This window comes from Xenopus laevis, chromosome 5S, assembly GCF_017654675.1.
Source record: "Xenopus laevis strain J_2021 chromosome 5S, Xenopus_laevis_v10.1, whole genome shotgun sequence".
Taxonomy (NCBI): domain Eukaryota; kingdom Metazoa; phylum Chordata; class Amphibia; order Anura; family Pipidae; genus Xenopus; species Xenopus laevis.
In genome coordinates this window covers 101722860-101744887 of record NC_054380.1, presented here as the reverse complement: position 1 = coordinate 101744887, position 22028 = coordinate 101722860, and the positions used below count along the sequence as shown (strand labels likewise).

Genomic DNA, 22028 nt, shown 5'->3' with positions numbered 1-22028 from the left:
CCCAGCATGCAGTGGGACTGACTTGTGTAGAAGACAGGTGTTACTAGATTTTGGGCTCTGTACCCCAGTTCCGTCCCTCTGTAGCATTCTTGCATTTTATAGTGACTTTCCTCGATTTCAGGCAAATTTGGAGTAAAAATCTGCTGGCCAACAAAATGTCTAGCGGTTGACCTGTTTTACCAATATTTATTGTGATTGTGTATGAATTAGGGCCTTATGGGGCCCTGTACCTCCTGGCCCCCCTCTGTACTTACACCCCTGGTTAAGGGGCAAATCTGTCCTATTTTAAAAAATTTGCAAATCATTGAAAATATGAAAAAGGTGTATTTTTAGACTTTTTTTCACTGCACATGTTGTGCTAATTTTGGGCTACTTTTAAAGTGCCTCTTGGCTAGTTTTGTAGCTGACTTTGGCCAGCCAGAGAGTACTGCAGCTCCGACTATGCCCTAAACCAGAAGAGTTCTGCAGGAGCTGTAGTTCTTGAGCAGCTGCAGGGACGCAGGTTAAAGTTCCACGAAGCCTGTTATTTTATAATGCAGGTTGTGGGCTCAGCGCCTGGAAGGGGAAGTCGCTTAGAATTAGAAATGTATTAAAAGTACTATCCAATGGTGTATTTCATTTATTCCTTTATGGCATTAGGGACAATGGCTCATGTACTGTTGTATCCAAGCACAGGGCACTCACAGCTGCACCTTTATAAAGGATAAGTAAACCTTTAAAAGCAAGTGAATGTAAAATGGATGAAGGTGCTATTCTAAGAAATTTTGCAATATACATTCATTATTTATTTTGTTTTTATAACAAGATGTTAAAGGAGAATTCAACCCTTTAGCAAAAAACCCCTACACCCCACCCGACGTAGACACCCTTCCTCCTCCCCCCACACTAACTGCTCCCCTGGGGAAATGCCCCTAACTTTTTACTTACCCCTCAGCACAGAGGCATCGGAGTTCATCGCAGACATCTTCCGGGTCTTTGTGTCTTTTTCCCGTGGGTCCGGCAATTTCCGTCCATTTCGGCGCATGCGCAGTTGTTGCAGGGAGGAGAAATCGAGCACCACACGATGTATCGCATGACCGCTTTCTGAAGAGTAGTGCAAGTGGAGTTTCTGTAAGTTATTTCTTAAAAAAGACTTTGCGATTTGAAAGTTTAATTTGTTTTAGTGGTTTTTCTTCTATGTATTCTAACAATTTTTTAAAAAAAACAATTTAGATGTTACTGGTCCTTTAAGGGATACATGTGCTGTTAAAGGACCAGTAACATAAAAAATTTTAAAAAAAAAATTGGTTTGTACATAATGAAAAACAAACACCAAGACATTTAACTTTAAATTTGCAAAGTCTTTATTAAGAAATAACTTACCTATACTCTGCTTGCAATCCTCTTCAGAAAAGGCGACAGGGCGACAATCCATCTTGCAGTGCTCGATTTCTTCTCACTGCCTTGTATAGGAGATAGCCAGGGAGGAGAAATCAAACGCCGCAGAGGTAGTTCTGATGTTCTTCTGCTTAGGAATAAAATTAGAAACCTTTCTCAAATCCATGGTCGGACTGGGGGGCCCAGGGCCCACCAGGACTATTGTCCAGGGCCCCCTGACCCCCGCCCCCCTACCGTGATGCGCATTGCGCGGCTCAACGCTCCTGCTTGAAAGCGCCGCTCAGGGCTCTGTATGAATGTCGCTGCGCGCATGCGCAGATGGTGCGGCACCTATAGAAATCTTCTTTTTTTTTTAAACAAACTTGTCGGGAGAGGGGTCTGGCCCGGCGGGGGCCCATTAAGGGTCGGTGCCCACCGGGTTTTTTCCCAGTTTCCCGTCAGGCCAGTCTGACACTGCTCAAATCTTTCCTAAGCAGAAGAACATCAGAGCAGCCTCTTTCTTTCTCCTGGCAACTTCCTTGACTACTTGGTGGTCAGACTGGTTTCAAACAGACCAGCAGGCGGCGCTGTTATAACTAAATTCATTCATATTAACACCACATATATCCCTTAATATCTTGGTATAAAAAGAAAATAAATAATGAATGAACATCGCAAAAGTGCTTAGAATAGCACCCTCATCAATTTTACATTCACTTATTTTAAAGGTTAACTTATACTACAAAGGAGCTATTATAACTGGAACAGAAAAGATTTCACAATACATTTGTACTCATTGTATGCCTGGGGGTATATACAGTAGTATTGTAGTGATTACACCGCACATCCGGAAATTTACTCACTTTCTCTGCTCTAGTGGTGCTGGTTATCCGCTGACCCGACAAGGCCCCTCAGCAACAGCAATTCAACAATTATGGATCCGCACACACCAGTTTTTCTGCAGTGGGGAAGCCCCCTTTCTTTTATTTATATTCACCACCAATATCAACGTTTCAGGGGGTACAACTGCAGAAAAACTGGTGTGTGCGGATCCATAATTGTTGAATTGCGGTATATACAGTAGCACATGCTCACATTCTAGCCAATTATATCCCCTGCTGTGCCCTTGTACTCAGGTATTATCCTTTTTTATGCCCGGGAGACGCAAATATTAATTCCAAGATAAGCAATGGTTGTAATGTTTGAAATAATCATTCCTACCTATTTGGTTTTATGTCAGCAGCACATGTGGCATTTGTCAGCAGGTCATGGGAGTGGTGGACAAAATACCCCCCCCCCCCACCAGCACTTCCGCTAATCTTTCACTACTGAATGCAGAACAGTAAAGGCTATAAATAGAAATATGCACATTAATAGTTTGGTTTTACTTGTTTTGCACTAGGTAAAGAAATATACCCTGTAGCATGTGGGACCCCAGTATCTTCTAGTTACATCACTAATAGTGATGGGCAAATTTATTCTGCAGGCATGGATTTGTGGCGAATTACCGGATTTCGCCAATGGCAAATGTTTTTGCAAAACATCAGAGAAAATTTGCCGTGGGAAAATTTGCTACGACAAAAAAAATTGCCGCTCATCAAAATTGTCACACATTCGGACGCCCATTGACTCTAAGCATTTGGATAAAAGAGTCGTGCGTATAAAAATTGTCGCTTGTGTCAAAATTGTGACGCATCAAAATAATTTTGACGCCCATTGACTTTAATGCTTTGACACCCTTGTTCTTTTTAATAGTCTATGCTGAATCTTTTTGGCCTTCTTCCTTCACTTTATGTGTAACATTCTTGCTTGCTTTTTTGGATACTCTGGAACTTTGCATTATAAGACCTGAGGGCTATGGCATGGCAGAGAGGTATTTCTAAGGAGAAAGCACTCATTGCCAAGCTTCACAGGTGTAACTACAGAGGGAGCACACCCTGTAGTACCTAAGACCCATTGAGCCCCTAAACAATGAGCAATTTCAATATATCTTTATAGAATAGGTCAACTTTCCTATGTTTTGAGGCCCTTAAAGGAACAGTAACACCAAAAAATGAAAGTGTTTTAAAGGAAATGACAATATAATATACTTTTGCCCTGCAAGGGTAAAACTAATCCGGTAATTCGCCACGTGTGTTTTTGTGTTTGCTTCAGAAACTCTACTATAGTTTTTATGGGGCAGCTATTCAAAGCTGAAAATGGAGAAAAAACACAGGATACACAGCAAATAACAGATAAGCTCTGTAGTATACAATGGGATTCTTCAGAACTTATCTGTTATCTACTGTGTATCCTATGCTTGAATGATTGCCCCCATAACTACACAGCAGCTTGTTTATATAAACTATAGTAGAGTTTAAGGCCACACTTACCAAACTTGAATCACATAGTTATGAGGTAAACCCAAAAGGTGATATTGGTTGGATGCCCAAAAGTGGGAGGAGCCAACAACAGTGTTTACGTTGTATGGGGGAAATTTAAATTGCTTCCACTTTTACAGCTTTAAGGCTACACTCACCAAACTTGAATCACATATGGGGTTCACCCAAATATAAAGCAGGGATGTAACTACAGAGGAAGCAGACTCTGTGAGGGGGCCCAGGAGGTATAGGGGGCCCCATGAGGCCCTAATTAATGAGCAATTTCAACATATATTATGTAAAACAGGACAACCTCTGGATATTTTGGGGCCCTAAAATTTATTTAATGTGGGCCCAGTAATATCTAGTTATACCACTGGTTAAAAGGAAAAAAAATGGACGGAGCCAACAAGCGCCAATCAGATTTCATTGAGTGAGTTCACATGTGTTATTAAACCAACATGAAGTTTGTTCTCAAGCTTCCCTTTCTAGTTTTCCACTGTGAATGTGCAGCAGAGCCACCAGAAAGAACAGATGGCCCCATGTTCAGGATACAGTTGTGCAGGTCTGCTGTACATATGCTCATTTTTCTCTTTCACATTTGAAAGCGATTGGACATGATACCGCACTATTTGTCAGTACTAATTGCTGCTGCAAAACACTAACCGATCTCCTGGTGTCACGTTAGCTTTTATAACTGTGTGTGTAAGAATAAAATGTATAGTCTTTGTTGTATGTTTATAGGATATGGAATTAACCAGCTAGACGTTTTATAGGCACCGTTTCCATTATAGAATCTGAAAAGAATTGACACTGGGGAGGAATGATTAGTAATGTCAGATATCACGGTGAGTCTGAAGGTATTAGCCTCCCCCACACTTCCCACTGAGCTGCGCCCTGGAGATGAGACAGAGCGATCCCAGCTAAGGAATAGCAGGAGTGCCGGTGAGCCCAAGGGATAATAACAGTCTATGGAATAAGGACTCAGAACTGCAGGCAAAAGACGGAGTCAGGAACAGGCTGGGTCATACACAGGTAGTTCAGGAATCAAGCGTCAATCCAGGGGTAAATCAAGAAAAATAGTCAGGAGTAAGCCAAGGTCGTAATCAGAAGTCTCTCATGAGTTTCTCAGAAGTAACAAATACGCTTAGGGGGCACATTTACTTAGCTTGAGTGAAGGATTCGAATGAAAAAAACTTCGAATTTTGAAGTTTTTTTTGGGGTACTTCGACCATCGAATAGGCTACTTCGACCTTCGTTGAATGGAACGATTCGAACGAAAATTTTTTGACTATTCCATAGTCGAAGTACTGTCTATTTAAAAAAAACTTCGACTATCTACTTCGCCACTTAAAACCTACCGAGCACCAATGTTAGCCTATGGGGACCTTCCCCATAAGCTTTCTAAGCAATTTCTGATCCCTCGATATGCGACCATCAAAGTAAAATCCTTCGAATATCGAAGTATTTGACCGAATTTACTTCGATCAGTATTCTTCGACCATCGAAGTTGAAGGATTTTACTTTGATGGTCGAATATCGAGGGTTAATTAACCCTCGATATTCGACCCTTAGTAAATGTGCCCCTTCGTGTCAGTAAGACAATCAACTCGCATTGAGCCTTTGCCTGAGCGTCTCTTTAACCAGAGAGAACCTGCGCACGTCAGAACTATTAGCGCGGGCGTTGATACGCCATCATGAACACGAGCCTGCGCTAGCACACGCTGCACTTGTCCCACTGAGTCCTGACAAGTAAGCTGTGGAAGGTCTGCTTGTAATTTTCATTTAGTTTGAAAGTACAGTGAGTAAAGTCAGAGTATGATTTATTGATTTGTTCTTTATCTGTTTCCATTGTTATCCCTATTATTCTTTATTTTTGCTTCACCAATCTGATGGTTATGTTCTTATTATTAAAATAAAGCAAAACATTAAACCCCAACGATCCTCACCGTTTTTCCAATAAAGCAGCTCCCTAACTAATGGTGGCCATACACGGGCCGATAAAAGCTGCCGACAGACCAAGTCGGCAGCTTATTGGCCCGTGTATGGGGGCCCCCGACGGGCTTCCCCGATCGAGATCTGGCCGTTCGGCCAGATCTCGATCGGATGGGGTTAAAAATCCCGTCGGATCGCGGCCACATCTGTTCGTTGATGCGGTCCCGCGATCCGACCGCCCGTTTGGCGAACGCTAGGATCCGATCGTTGGGCCCTAGGGCCCACGATCGGATCAGCCCGATATTGCCCACCTCAAGGTGGGCATATCGGAGCGGATCTATCCGTGTATGGCCACCTTAAAGTCCCAATTTTTTTTAAAAATGTTCTTCTTTTATTTTTTAACCTCTGTGGTCACCTCAATACTCATACTGTATGAGTATTTTTTTTAAATATCTACCCAGCTCCTATTCACTCATTTGTCCTACCTGTGCCATACGTTACGTTTTCTCCTTAAAGGAGAAACAAACCCTTTACCAAAAAAACCCTACCCCCACCCCACGTAGACCCCTCCCTCCTCCCCCCCAGCCTAGCTGCCCCTCCTAAAAAATGCCCCTAACTTTTTACTTACCCTTCGGAGCAGAGTCGCAGCATCGGAGTTCACCACAGCCATCTTCCTGGTCTTTGGTAAGCGGATCAAAGAGTCCGGCGAAGCGGCACATGTGCAATTGGAGCAAGTTACCGGTGCCGAAATGTACGGAAATTGCCGAAGCGCCGGATGAAGACACAAAGTGAACTTCGATGCTGGGACTCTGCTCTGAGGGGTAAGTAAAAAGTTAGGGGCATTTCCCTGGGGGGTCTATGTGGAGGGGTAGGGTTTTTTTTTTTGGTAAAGGGATTGTTTTTCCTTTAGTGGAGAAGTGATATATAAATCACAGAGAGGGGTACCAGATATTAGGCACCACCTCAGTGATTGCAATCACTTGCCTAATACCCCTGTTAGGTGCACCTTCTTCATGTGTGCATGCACAGTAAAGAGAAACTGAAGGGAAACTGAACTTTAAAAAAAAAGCTATTTTTTAACTCTACTGCACATGCAACTGCCCCCAGGCATTGAATCTGTACTAATGGATACTGGGACTTCCAGGGAAGCCCCCCTGCTTTCCAGAGAATCTGTGTGCTGCTTGTTGTGGTATTGTGATACAATTTATTGAAAAATTGATTTATGCAAGAATGCCCATTTTTGAGGAAAAAAATAGAAATTACATCTTTTCAGAAGAATCCATCCTGCCTGCCCCTCTTGAATGGAGTGTTGCCTACTTCTGGGCACAGAGGCACAATGCACCAACCAATGGGCAGAGTGCAACAATATGGCCGATTTTTTGGACACTGCATAGGTTATTGTAAATGAGCCCTCCAGCTTCCTGTCCATCTGTTCCACTTAAATTCCGCTTCTTCAGCTCCTGCAGGTCTCTACACTGCTGCATGCCTGAAGTAAACATAGTCATAAGTATTACGCTCATATAATGTGTATTACGCTCATATAATGTGTATTACGCTCATATAATGTGTATTACGCTCATACATCAATCCAGGAAAGTTGTTTAAACTTGTTTTAATATACCTGAATATTAGTGCAGATTAAACAGAGGTTTGGGTCACAGTAGTGGAGTAGTTCAGTGTCTTTGCCATGGACTGTTTTTTATTGCCACTTAATAAATAATTTACCATGTAGTGGCTCTAGTATATAATATATCACATATTTGTGGGACAGATTTGAACAAAGTGAACTCACACAAAGACGAGTCAGGGGAATTTGTGCATGCTGCAAAACCAAATAAAAAAACTCTTGCTGCTAGGCCTCTATTTCTTTAAAGTTGGGGGTAATTCCTCTTTAACCAGGGATTTATTACAGCTGAAGGCATTTGCTTGGATGACACCACGTTCATTGCCCTCAAAATATTTATTTTTCGATCTGAAAAATAAAGGACAGAACACTTTTTCTGGAGAAAAGTTGTAATAAAATACAAAGAGAGAAAGTAGTAATAAAATACAGTACTGTGATTCTCACAGAACAAGTATATAATTATGACATATTGATTTTTTTTTCATAGAAGATTGATACAGATTCATCATCAATCATTTACGATTCAGTGAAGCGTGTTAGGAGACTAGGCATAAAGAAAACTGTAGAATGCATAATGCACAGTAAATATATTTTAATATCACAGGTCATTGATCCTTCTGAAAGAAGTCACACTGAAGTTCTAATTCAGTATATAAACTTTATGTAGTCTTTGCACAGAAAATTTGTAGCGTTTATACTCTAGGGCAGTTGTCCCCTAACTGTACTGTTGTTCCCCCCTCCAGGTGCTTGGAGCCGCAGGGGTGTTCAGCCTAAAGGTATTTCCAAATAAGATTTGGTTATAATCACTAAGGATACAATTATTTGCTAAGACTTATTTGCCCCTGAAGATATTACTGGAACAACTGATAAATGTTTTCCCATATCTGTAAAGAAGGCCAGAGGTTGGTTCATGAAGAGGTTCTGGAAACAAAATAAAGACAGATATGTGTCCAATGCAGAATACAAGCTCATTTTATTTCAAACTGAGAAAACACCATTCATGAACACTTTGCTGACTGTCAGGGAAATTTTTCTGAATGCCATAAAAGTGCTTTAACACACAGAAGAAGAAACAGTACCTGTGTTAATTCGGCCTAATTATCATCATTTATTTATATACTCCCAGCAAGTAATGCAGTGCTTTATATTAATGTATAATGAACAGGGATCTTACAATAATTTAGCAAGCAAGGGTAAAAGAGCAAAAATATGATCATAAGACCCTACTCGCAAGAGCTTACAATCTAAAGAGTAGTATTACAAAGGGCACTCAGCACTAGTGATCTTCAAATTTGCAAAATCGCAAAAGTTTTTAAAACACATTAAAATAAATGGGCATTTTTCACGGGAACCATGCAACTTTTTTTTTTTCACCGTGACCTTTTCAGCGCACGATACATTGAAATCTATGGCCATTTTTTCACTCAAAGCAAAACCTGGGCACAACATTTTACTCATCACTACTCAGCACAGGTCAAAAGCAACACTGAGCTCTAACACCTATCTGAATATTTTTTATAAACAAACTAAAGATGCATGATGATTCAGTTCCTTAGGTTTGGTTCTGATATCAGAAGAACTATTCTTATGAACCAAGGCAGCATTTTGTGTTGGAAAGTGTTGTAGTAGAAGTAGGGATGCACCTTATCCACTATTTTGGATTCGCTGAAGCCCCGAATCCTTCGCAAAAGATTCGTCCGAATACCGAAGCGAATCCTTATTTTCATATGCAAATTAGGGGTGTGAAGGGGAAAATATTTTTTACTTCCTTGTTTTGTGACAAAAATACATGCGATTTCCCTCCCCATCCCTAATTTGCATATGCAAATTAGGATTTGGATTCTGTTTGGCCTGCTGAAAAAGGCTGAAAAAGGCCGAATCCTGGTTTCAGTGCATCCCAAAGTAGAATACATTGTACCAGAAACCCTTCCACCCAGCTGTGCTGCCCAGTGCTCCCCAGAAAGTGCCTGGGCGGCATCCTAATATTTTTCCACCCTAGGCCCGGGCCTTTGTGTCCACAAATCCGGGCCTGCCAAAAAGTGTGTCTAATAATTTAAATATAAATATTTGTCTTGGAAAATATGTTGGTTAGTATAATTCTAATTTAAAAATCAATGCTTTCTCTATTTTTTTTGCATTTATAAAACACTAATTGAAAATTGTTTTGTTTTCCCCTAAAGCAAAAAGGGGTTTGTTCTGTATAAACAAAACCCTTCCTTACCTAAATTGCAGCCTTTGTTAGATTATAGGCCATACACAGGCAGATTTCGCCATATGAAATGACTGATTATAACAGGATTGTCTACTAAAAAATCTTCTACACATCTTTATGGGTGAATCATTCATTCATATGATCGTTTAGGGCAGAGACACACGTGGAGATTCGGGGAGATTAGTCGCCTGGCGAGATGGCACTTGGAGTGCTTCGTTTTCCGAAGTCGCCCGAAGTTTCCTCGTGTGGTGCTCTGAGTGCCATCCTGCTGGTGATTAAGATTACAGCTGGCGGGAAAGAAGATTTGTCGACTGAAGAAGAGGCGATTTGTCGCCAGGCGACTGAATCTCCTCGAATCCTCTCGTCGGCCTCTGCCCTTAGGATATTGTTTTACAGAGGATCATTCACAGAGCAGCGACAAAATCTGCTTGTGTATTACTATCTGATTAGAAGCAGTAGAAGGTTTATCTATAGATTAGTAAAGTGTTCACTGTTTACACCTCCTCAAACAGTCACTAGGCAAAACGAGAACGTTAAAAAGTGTGGTTTTAATTTTGTTTAGTAGAATAAATAAAAACATGGATATTTCTTTATTAAAACAGTTTTAAAAAAAATGTTGTGCAAGCTGTCCTCATCTTGCTTATGATGGAAAAAAGTCGTATAAAATGCTCCTTTTCTTAGGATTTGCAGAGTACGTACCATCCCAATACACCCTATCATAGGGTACTAAAAGCTTAGCTTTGTGATTACAAACCTGTTAACTAGTTTTCAAGATGGTTTGTTTGACATGGTGCCATGGAGCCTCTATTCAAAAAGGGATCCTGTTCTAAGCCTGAAAATTATAGACATGTTACTTTGACATCAGTGCTAGGAACTCTTTTTCAAGGGGTAAATAATAAGCTTGAATATATTGCAAATAACAACACATTTTGGCATATGTATTATGCTGTGTAAAACAAAATTCACAGTAAAAACGGTGTAAAAATCTGTGTAAAATAGATGGCAAATTTATCAAGTTGTGTGTAATTCTATGCCATGCGAAAGCCAGATTTAACAATATTATTTTACATTTCTTTTGGCCAATTTTTACATGGTGAAGCGTGGAGATGTGTGGTATGTTATCCCACTGTTTTTACACAGCATAACAAATATGCCCCTTTGATTTTGTGCATGGTTTTATGTGTAATAGATTTTGACAGGTTAATTGAATTGTCTTCTATGAAGAGGGGACCTCAAATCTGGGATGGTAGTGGATGTGATCTACTTAGACTTTGCATTTAATACAATGCCACAAAGAAGGATAATGGTTAATTTAAGGAATGTTGGCCTGGAACATAAAGTTTGTATTTGGATAGGGAAGCGGGTGAAGGATAAATTACAAAGAGTGGTGGTAAATGGAGCAATTTTTAATTGGACAAGTGTTGTTGGTGGAGTACACCAAGGGTTTCTGCTTAGTCCTATGCTTTTTAACTTGTTTATTAATGACCTTGATGTGGGCATTGAAAGCTCTGTCATTAAATTGTGACAAACTCAATTCCATTTTGCCATTTCACTAAACTGGAGAACGACATCAAAGTGGCAAATGAGCTTCAAAGTTGATAAATGCAAGGTTATGCACTATGGTAGAAAGAAACATACAGTAAATGTGAGTTATACATTAAGTTTAGTATAGGTATCAGTAAGTAAAGTGTATGTGGCTGTGTGTGTGTGCATACTTGGGATTGTGAGGGTTGATGGACTTTGGTCTTTTTTAAATCCAAATTAAGTATGTAACTAGGTATCCTCCCTGTAATAAACAATAAGGTTGAGTAAAAAGAGCTTTAAGGTGGCCATAGACGTGCAGATTTACCTTCACAACGGACAAAGTCTCCCTTATTGAGGCTTAATGGGCATTATTGTTTCTCTTGATGGCATTAACCAATATATATATATATATATATATATATATATATATATATATATATATATAACGATTTGTCAGCAAGGATCCGCACACCAAAGTTTTCATTTAACCAAAGTGTTTTATTTCGTACATAGCTCCGACGTTTCGGCCCACATTAGGGCCTTTCTCAAGGATAATGCATGTACAACAAAAAAGTGAATTTATACCACTCCCCCATTTGAATTTGGCGCCCAAAATGACGTCATTAACCCCAAAAAAACTTTTTCAACACCCAAAGTCTCTGTGTTCCATGTGTATAATTTTTCACCACTAGGTGGCATCAGTGCTCTGTGTGGTTATTCCATAGTGTATCAGGCTGTGCTGTTATCTGAAAAAAGTGTATAAAAATTATATACATAGTATCTGTTGAACCACATTTTTAAAATGAACAATATGGCTCTAATCACAAATGTTAAGAGTGATAAGAATTGACAGCGATGCTAGCAAAAGAGCCCAAGATCTAGAGACCATGGGTGACAAATTCTTGGAAAGAGGGTACCCTTTGAAATTGGTCACAGACACAAAACTCTGGGCACTAAACCTAGATCGTGAAACTGTTCTGAGGGACAGCGGTAAAGTGGATAAGAGGGGCAGTGGTGCTTCAAAGGAGGTTTATTATGTGAGCCAATTTGGGGCACAGTCCGGCTATATAAATCAATGTCTAAACAAACATTGACCGATAATAACTAGCGATGAGAGCCTAAGTAAAAAATTACCCAGTAAACCTAAACTCAGCTACAGAAGGGGGAGAAATCTGAGGGAAAATCTGAACCCATCAGACCCACTAGAAAAATACTTAAAGCCACAAAGGCAGCATTTTCTTGCACAAAAACCAGGGGTTTACAAATGCAGTGGCTGTGTCACGTGTAGCAGTTTAATACTAGGAAGTGAATTTCATCATCCACAAACAGGCAAAAGATACACAATAAAACACAGGATGACGTGCACCACCACTATGGTAATATACATCATCAAATGCCCCTGTGGGTTGGTATATTGTGGAAAGACCATTAGGCAACTTAAAGAGCGAATTGGGATGCACAGATCCAGTATTAGAGCGGCGCTAGACCCAAGTGCCAATGAGATAGGTAAAAGGGAAAGGAAACAGGACATATCCCAACAGCCAGTCGCAAAACATTGGGCAGAAGCTAGGCATAGCCCGTCTGCCTTTAGATGTATGCCAATAGACCATATACCCATGAGACCAAGGGGTGGTGATTACAACAAGGCCCTGCTGAGAAGGGAGGCCTCTTGGATATTCGAATTGGATTGTGTGGCTCCACGAGGACTAAATGGACAATTGATGCTTAATTGTTTTCTATGATAACAACTTGCTTCTATCTGAATGGACCATTGGACAAGATTTGATAAAAAACGACATGAGACAAGATGTAGTTTCAAGGCTGATTTATTGCAACATTGCTTTTTTGAAATAGAGCCATATTGTTCATTTTAAAAATGTCGTTCAACAGATACTATGTATATAATTTTTATACACTTTTTTCAGATAACAGCACAGCCTGATACACTATGGAATAACCACACAGAGCACTGATGCCACCTAGTGGTGAAAAATTATACACATGGAACACAGAGACTTTGGGTGTTGAAAAAGTTTTTTTGGGGTTAATGACGTCATTTTGGGCGCCAAATTCAAATGGGGGAGTGGTATAAATTCACTTTTTTGTTGTACATGCATTATCCTCGAGAAAGGCCCTAATGTGGGCCGAAACGTCGGAGCTATGTACGAAATAAAACACTTTGGTTAAATGAAAACTTTGGTGTGCGGATCCTTGCTGACAAATCGTTATATGAATCTTTTTGGACCCTGCACCCACCAAGAGAGAACTAAGTCCGGTCTTCAGAGTGCGGTCGTTTGTCACAGACTATATATATATATATATATATATATATACACACAGAATCAAATTTGTGCACTAGAATTAGTGTCCAAAACATTTCCTGGGTAAGCCATTCCCTAGGTCAGTGCTGTCCAACTTCTATGGTACCGAGGGCGGGAATTTTTCCAGTCTACATTGTGGAGGGCCGATACGGAAGCCAGTGTTAGCCACTCCCTGTTTTTAGACCACACTCACTTTAAACCACACCCATGTTACCGGAAGACCATGTCCACATTAATAGCACACCAAAAAACCAAATGGTTGGTGCTCACTGCAGGGATCAGGGCTGGAACTAGGGGTAGGCAGAGTAGGCGGCTGTCTAGGGCACCATCATTGAGGGGCGCACTGTTTTCAAGCATTTATTTAATAATTTGTTTCAGTAATCATGGTCACCTAGTTGGATGGAATCCATCTCCTTCCCCTTCTCCCTCTTGCCGGCAAGTAATAGCTCCTTCTGTGCGGTGCAGTGCGATGTGCGTACAAGCGTCAATGATGTCACTGATGTGTTGGGTGACAGAGAGAGGCAGAGAGCTGGCGGCCTGCTTGGTGTGGCTCTCGCTGCTCTCAGCCTTGCACAGTTGCACTGTAAAGTGTTGAAGCTTCCTGCTGGCACAGCCAGGTATAGATTTGGGGCCCATATGTTTGCTGTTGGGCTGGGCGCTGGCACAGGTACATAAAAATTTGGGGGCACTATGATGTGATCAGATTTTTGGCTGCTGCTGGCACAGGTAAAGATTGGGGGCAATATGATGGCTGCAGGAGGGCTGTATGTGGGATGGCTGCTGAGCTTGCTTGCACAGGTACAGGAGGCAGTAATATAAATGAAAAAGTGTTGTACACTTTCTTGCTCTCTTTATTTAAAAACCATCATGGTAAGGAGGGAAATGGTAATGTAGGACAGGGGGGCACTGATTGAAGCTCTTGCCCAGGGTGCCAAACTACCTTGTGCCTGCCCTGGCAGGGATGCCACTCATATGTGCAAAAAGTTGTCATATTAAGACATACCCATAAATCCATATGCCTCCTCCTCCCCTGTGTATAATACAGTACCCCAGCATATGATTAAACACCTTAGGGGCCATTAACAATAATTTTCAAATGCTAACAAACCCCCAGAACAAATACCAAAGTATGACACACACAGGGAGCATAGGGAAGACAGAACAGAGCAGGAGACAGGAAAATCAGGACCAGTCTAATATGTACTACATACAGTGACACAGTGCTGGTGCCCCATTGGCATTTTGAATAAAGTGTGAACAGGTGAACAATGTGGGCAGTTTCAGTCTGGAACACATACACAATGCTGGCGCTACTATAGGGAAGCTTTCAATTTTGTAAATCACGCTATAATCCACACATCCTGGCGTTACAATGTCTCAAATTTAGCTCTCGCTCACCGTTCAAGAAATGTGGCCCGGGTGCCTCATGCCCCGGACCCCCCCACTGGTAAATACTGGAGCGGTAATGGCTCGCCTCACTTCAAAATATAACGTTAAAGGTATGTCTTACCCTGGATGCGCTGTGACCCAGGTGCTGCAGCCCTGAGTCCGTCACTAAGGAGAAACGTGTCCACAGCTTGCAGGTAAGTCGTTCAGACCGCGCACTCTGGGATCCTTTTCAAAACAAATCGCTTATTTCCGCTTTAAAGTTTAAAATAAAGAGGAATGTTTAATTTTAAAAGGGATATATAAAGCATGTGTGCAATATGGTCAGGAGGTCTCTGATGAAGTGCAGTGACACGAAACGCGTCAGACCTCATGGCGCTATGTGAAAGGTGTACCAAGATGTTTACTGAATAAAGAAAAAAAATTTAAACTTTAAAGCGGAAATAAGCGATTTGTTTTGAAAAGGATCCCAGAGTGCGCAGTCTGAACGACTTACCTGCAAGCTGTGGACACGTTTCTCCTTAGTGACGGACTCAGGGCTGCAGCACCTGGGTCACAGCGCATCCAGGGTAAGACATACCTTTAACGTTATATTTTGAAGTGAGGCGAGCCATTACCGCTCCAGAATTTACCAGTGGGGGGTCCGGGGCATGAGGCACCCGGGCCACATTTCTTGAACGGTGAGCGAGAGCTAAATTTGAGACATTGTAACGCCAGGATGTGTGGATTATAGCGTGATTTACAAAATTGAAAGCTTCCCTATAGTAGCGCCAGCATTGTGTATGTGTTTAAGCCTGATTTCTCAGTCGTGAAGTACTAAGGAACTGGCGTGAAGGAAGGATTTAAACTTAACTAGACTGTTTGAATATGTGTTCCACGAGAACTGAAATGTCAGGAACGTACAATGAACGGGTCGCAGAGCGACAGAAAAAAGTTGAAACTATGTTTAAACAAGATGGGGCGGAAACGTCCTGCCTGACGGAATCTAATACCCTGTGGAAGCTGGGGAAATTAATGATAAAGGAGTTGCGAGTTTGGTGGGATACAACAACCCTCGAGAAATATATATCTAGAGGGATGATCCCCAGAGGGTTACGCATTAGAAAATATCCAGCTTATGAAATAAAGGAGGAAGATTTTACTAGAAAATGGAATACTGTGTTAACGAAGTGTTCATTGGAGTTGATGCAGCTGTTAGTTGAACGCAATCAGGAAGTGTTAGAAACTTTGAATGTAGAAATACGTGAAATTGAAGATCAGTTTAAATCACCTGTAGCGGGCAGCGGCAGCGATCAAGATATGTTTCAAAACTGGGAGTGTGATATAAAACTAAAATTAGCAGAAATTGAGTCGGAAATAGTGGAAATGAAAACGTTTAAATTTAACCGTGATTATGGTGACTACGAAAGTAATCGTGTCTACTACAGGCCAAGTAGGAAGCAGTATAGGAGGCAGCCTAGGTCGATTCTGAAATATAGAGATAACAACGAGAAACGAGTGAGCTTTTCAAGAGATGATACAGAATATGATGGAAGCAGTTTCGATCAGTCCACTGTCTCCTCGTTGTCCCTCTCTTCTTCCCACAGCACGCAGGAACAGCGGAATAAAAAAGCAATGGAGATTTTTTCCGGGAAAAAACAGAGCACACCGGGAGACAAAGGGCAACAGAAACAACAGAGTGTGGATTGCAGGAGCAAAGATACAGAAAGACAAGGAGGGGGAAAAGAGAAAAGAGATTATGGAGATCGGAAGTATCCCCTGAGAGACCGCATGGGGAAGAAGCGGAATGTAATGTATTAAATCTCTCGGACATTGAATTGACACAAGAACAATTGACTTTATTGGGGAAGGGTTTGTCGTTTAGTCCCACATATAATTTTGGAGTCCTAGATGTATTAATTGATGTAAGTAAATTTGTCAGGAAATTGGTGTTACGTAAGCACTTTCAGCAGCTACAGAATAACACGGAGAGAGTCAGGGCGGACACAGATTTGGAATTGTGTGATACATATATTGAAGATAGGGAAACACTTGATTTGGATGTGTGTGAAGGGCCCAGAGGTGAGGGTCTGGAAAAATCTGTGAATTTTGTGGACCAGAGAGCAACACATTTGTTAGAATCACTGTTATTTGATAGTGGAGATCAGGACCTATGGATTGAGAGAGCGAATATGCACACTATCAGTAGTCGTCTAAATAAAAAGTCAACCTTTTATCCAGTGAACAACAGAGGCGAGATTGCTGATATTTTTCAAGAGATGATCGAGAAAGATTTAATTAAGCTATATGAGCAGCAGAAGCACACACATAGACCGACAAACCTCACATGGGGACAGAGAAAGGCGCTTAAGGAACTAAGCTCCAATACAGCGCTAACATTTAAACGAGCGGATAAGGGGGGAATGTTGGTAGTGCTGAACACGAAAGATTATGAAAGGGAAGCAATAAGGCAGTTAGAAGATAAGGAAACCTATAAGAAATTAGGCTTTAACCCAACACTGAAATTTAAGGAAGAAATAGAGAATATAGCAGCCCTTGCGATCCGGGTTGGTCTAGTGACGGAGAAATCCTTTAAAACCATTGTACCAGATTGCCCACAGATGCCTATTTTTTACCACCTTCCGAAGGTGCATAAAGGAGATATGCCACCCAAAGGCAGGCCTATTATTTCAGGTATTTCATCACTGAATGAGGGGCTGTCAGAGTTAGTCGATGTGTTACTACAACCGCTAGTGAAGCGCCTGGGGTCGTATATAAAGGACACTGGAGAGGTCCTACATATATTACAAGGTCTAGAATGGAAAAGTACATTTGGTTGGGGGACAGCTGATGTGGTGTCATTATATTCAAGTATCCCACATGATAAAGGAGTGATAGCGGTTAAGTATCACCTAGACAGATACAGTGGTTATACCGAAGGGGAAAAGATTTTTGTAATAGAACCAATCTGGTATCTGTTAACCCACAACTTCTTCATGTTTGGAGGCGAGCATTACCTCCAGGTACGTGGGACGGCGATGGGGGCGCGATTTGCGCCCACATATGCCAACCTATACATGGGTTGGTGGGAAGAGACCCACGTACTTGGAGGTGATAGCCCGGATTTGGGACACATTGTTCTTTTTCGTCGATTTATCGACGACTTGCTGTTTGTATGGTCAGGAGGAGAAGATCTATTCAAAAGGTTCATTGCAGGTCTGAATAATGATGTTTTAAATTTGAAATTCACTAGCTGTTATAGTGTGAGGAGCATAACTTACTTAGACTTGTTAATCAGCACAGATAAAGGGAAGGTGGTCACCACGGTCTATACAAAGCCATGCATGGGGAATTCGCTGTTAAGAGCGGATTCCTGTCATCCACGACACCTTAATCAGGGTATCCCCAAAGGGCAATTTTTACGATTACGGAGAAACTGTAGCACCGAGGAGGGATATCTAGAGGAATCGTGTAAATTAAGAGACAGATTTTTACAAAAAGGGTATAACATGAGGAATTTACAGAGTGCATTTATTTCAGCTTTAAATCGTGAGAGAATAGAATTGATTGCCAAGGGTAAGAACAAAGAGAGGAGAAAAAATAGAAATAACTATAAACAGCAGAGAAATAGGGAATACACTAATCAGGAGAGACAGATACAAAATATGGATAGTGAACAGGAGAAATCGAAGTTAACTATGAGTATGACTTACAGTGCACAGTTTAATGGAATAAAAAATATCTTTAATAAACATCTACCAATATTGTATGGTGATAAAGCTTACAAGAAGATTTTGGAACCGGGTGTTGGGGTTGTAGCCAGGAGGGCCCCAACAATAGGGACACTCCTGGCTCCAAGTTTACCTAACACAGGAATAAAAAGGCAGAGTTGGTTGGACAGTCGGGGAATGTATAGGTGTGGGTCAACACGCTGTGTGACATGTGATGTAGTGACTGTATCGAAAACCCTAGAGTGTAGTGTCACAGGTGAGAGTTACCAGATCGGCAGTTATATTAACTGTAATACCAAAGCGGTCATTTATTTAATCACTTGTAAAAAATGCCGAATACAATATGTGGGCTGCACGATGAGAAACCTAAAGAACAGGATTAGAGAGCATTTGAACACCATTAAATCCGGAAATGATGCGACACCGGTATCGAGACACTTTAGAGAGTGCAATGGGAGTGATATAAAATTTGTATCGGTGCAGGGTATAGAGAGGGTCACATTGGGCCCAAGAGGTGGAGATCTGCAGAGGAAATTATTAAGGGCAGAGGTAAAATGGATCTATAAATTGGGCACTAGACACCCAAATGGCTTGAACTCGATTTTTGATATAAGTTGCTATTTCTAATGAATAGGTGGAACACTATTCTAAATGTAACAAAATCGCTATGAAGTAACAAATAGTGGAAACATTGTCGAATGGATTTGAGATTATAACTTGGTAACCGGAGCAAACAGTGTATTGGAAATTTAATTAAACAAAGGTAATTTAAAGTAATGGACAGCTAGAACAGACTTGGTGTAATTTGGATCTATATTTTCTATAATATCTAGATGTATAAATAATATTAATTTTAATTATGGGAATTGAGAATTAAAAATTAAAATTTAAACTGCATGATTTTTCAAACCTGTTACTTAGGATTGTTTGCTTTTAGAGATATGTGCATGTGCATTTTGTTGTTTTTATAAGGAAAAGAAACACTGTTGTTAAAATAAAGAAATAAGGGGTTAAAATGCTGAAGGGGTTAAAATGCTAAATAAAGAGGAATGTTTAATTTTAAAAGGGATATATAAAGCATGTGTGCAATATGGTCAGGAGGTCTCTGATGAAGTGCAGTGACACGAAACGCGTCAGACCTCATGGCGCTATGTGAAAGGTGTACCAAGATGTTTACTGAATAAAGAAAAAAATTTTAAACTTTAAAGCGGAAATAAGCGATTTGTTTTGAAAAGGATCCCAGAGTGCGCGGTCTGAACGACTTACCTGCAGTTTCAGTCTGGGTCTCAGGTAGAACAGTACAGGCCTTTAGGATGTGAACAATAGAGGTGTCACAAGTGTGAACAATGCAGGGGGATCACAGGTGTGAACAATGCAGGGGATTAGTTTGAATTTGAGGTTTAGACAATGCAGGGCCAGTTAATCTCTGTAGTGATGCCTTTTAAATTTTACATATGGTAAACAGACACAGCAGGCAGACTTTGATGTGGAGGGCTGCGGCCCGCGGGACGCCAGTTGGACAGTCCTGCCCTAGGTGATGCTACACTGTGCTTTACAGACAATGTTTATAAAATGCAGAACTCACTGGGCCTGTTATTGGAATTGGGGTAGGGGAATAGATATGAAAAAAACATCAACCATCAACAAGCATAACAATCAGAGATTTTGTATGTAAATTAGCAACATTTCACTGCACCTCAGTCTAAACTGTATATATGTTTTTCTTTACTGCCTGTCTCACTGGGTGCAGGCAATATGAAGAAGTGAATGTTGAAATATTATTGCACACATCTGGAGAAGTAGTAAACATTAAATTGGTTTGTACCTTTGCTTGGCCCCATCAATCACCACTTGTTAAAGCGGACCTGTCACCTACACATGAAAAGCTGTATAATGAGGGGCAGATTTACTAAGGTTCGAGTGAATTTTCGAAGTACAAAAAGTTCGAATTTCGTAGTAATTTTTTGGATACTACAACCATCAAATAGGATACTACAACGTCGAATATACTTCGATTCGAAGTAAAAATCGTTCGAATATTCGACCATTCAATAGTCGCAGTACTGTCTCTTTAAAAAAACTTTGACTTCAATACTTCGCCAACTTAAACCTGCCGAAGTGCTATGTTAGCCTATGGGGACCTGCCAGAGCACATTTCTACGTTTTTTGGTATCGAAGGAAAAATGTACGATAAAATCGTTCGAATCGTACGATTCGGAGTACGATCAGAATACAATTGTACGATGAATAAAATCCTCCGACTTCGAATGTCGGAGGATTATATTCGATGGTCGCATTTCGAAGTATTTTCTACTTCGAAATTCGACCATTGATAAATCTGCCCCTAAAGGTTGTTTGCAAATTAAGCATGGAAACCAAATTCTTTTTTTCATGAAAGCATCCAGTACCTGTTATAAAGGTGTTTAAATATCTGAGCTGTCAATCAAATATTACCTGCCCCACCTCTATGCCCTCCTTAAATCCCCCCTCCCTTCTAATGCTCTATAATTGTGTAGGGCACTATATATGGACATTAGGATACCCATTCTGGTGCATACTCAAGATTTTGAGGAGATACACAAAATGGATCCTGCCTAACTCCACCTAACTCCTAAATACAATATACTTGTAACAGAGAAATGAAAACTCTGTGAATACAGTGTGATACTACATTAATATATTAATACACTAATATATGGCATACTAAAAGAGAATAATGTCTTGGGAAACTTATAATAGTAGGACAGTGGTTGAACCTCAGCAGAATTGTCCCTTTATTATGAGAGAATATTGAAAGAGGGAGTAAATAATGAATGAGAACAGTAAAAATTATTTATAAGTGAATGCAAGAGTAAACGGGTGTCTGCCAGAAGTAATGACTAGTGATGAAGGGCAATGGGTGAGACGGTTGAAGGTAAGGGTTGGCTGGTAGCTTTTAGTAAATAGACTAGTAAGCCTCCTGTTACATTTTGTGCAAATACATCCATTTATCCAAAGGTGGCAGTAGCCCATACATTAATTACCAATTGCTCAGTATGCTTTGAGCAGTTGAGAAGCAAAAAAAAACTGGGCAGTTCTATTGCAAATTTGCTGAGCTATCTTGTACCCATAATCCGAATTATTCACTAATCAGCTCAGTCTTATTTTGCAACATTTATATTGTATATAGTCAGTATATTGTGTGTCGGGCCCTTAGCTCAGAAAATTTACAGCAGCACAGAGCATGTGAAGTGAATCAGCAAAAAAGAAGACGAGGAGCTACTGGGGCATCTTTGGAGACACAGATATTTAGAAGATAGAAACACAATACATAGAGGCACATTTATCAAAGGTTGAATTTTGAATTCATGTGAATTTTTTTAACTCTAAATTTGAATATACTTGAAATTTGATTGGGGGGTTATTTAATAATAAAAAAAATCAAATATCTAAAGATTGAACTAATATTACTGACTTGAAAACTCGAACCGAGTTTTTTTCTCTGAGAAAAAGTCGAATGTCAGGAAGGCTAGTAACATCTTCAAATTGGTCACTGGAGCTCTCTCATTGATTTATAGATGACTAATGGATTTTAATTCGAATTGAGTATGGATTATTCAC

General features: G+C 40.5%; 1 pseudogene; it reads left to right on the top strand.

The window, feature by feature from the left end:
* Positions 1-22028, top strand: part of LOC121394122 — a 112641-nt pseudogene that overhangs the window by 21005 nt on the left and 69608 nt on the right.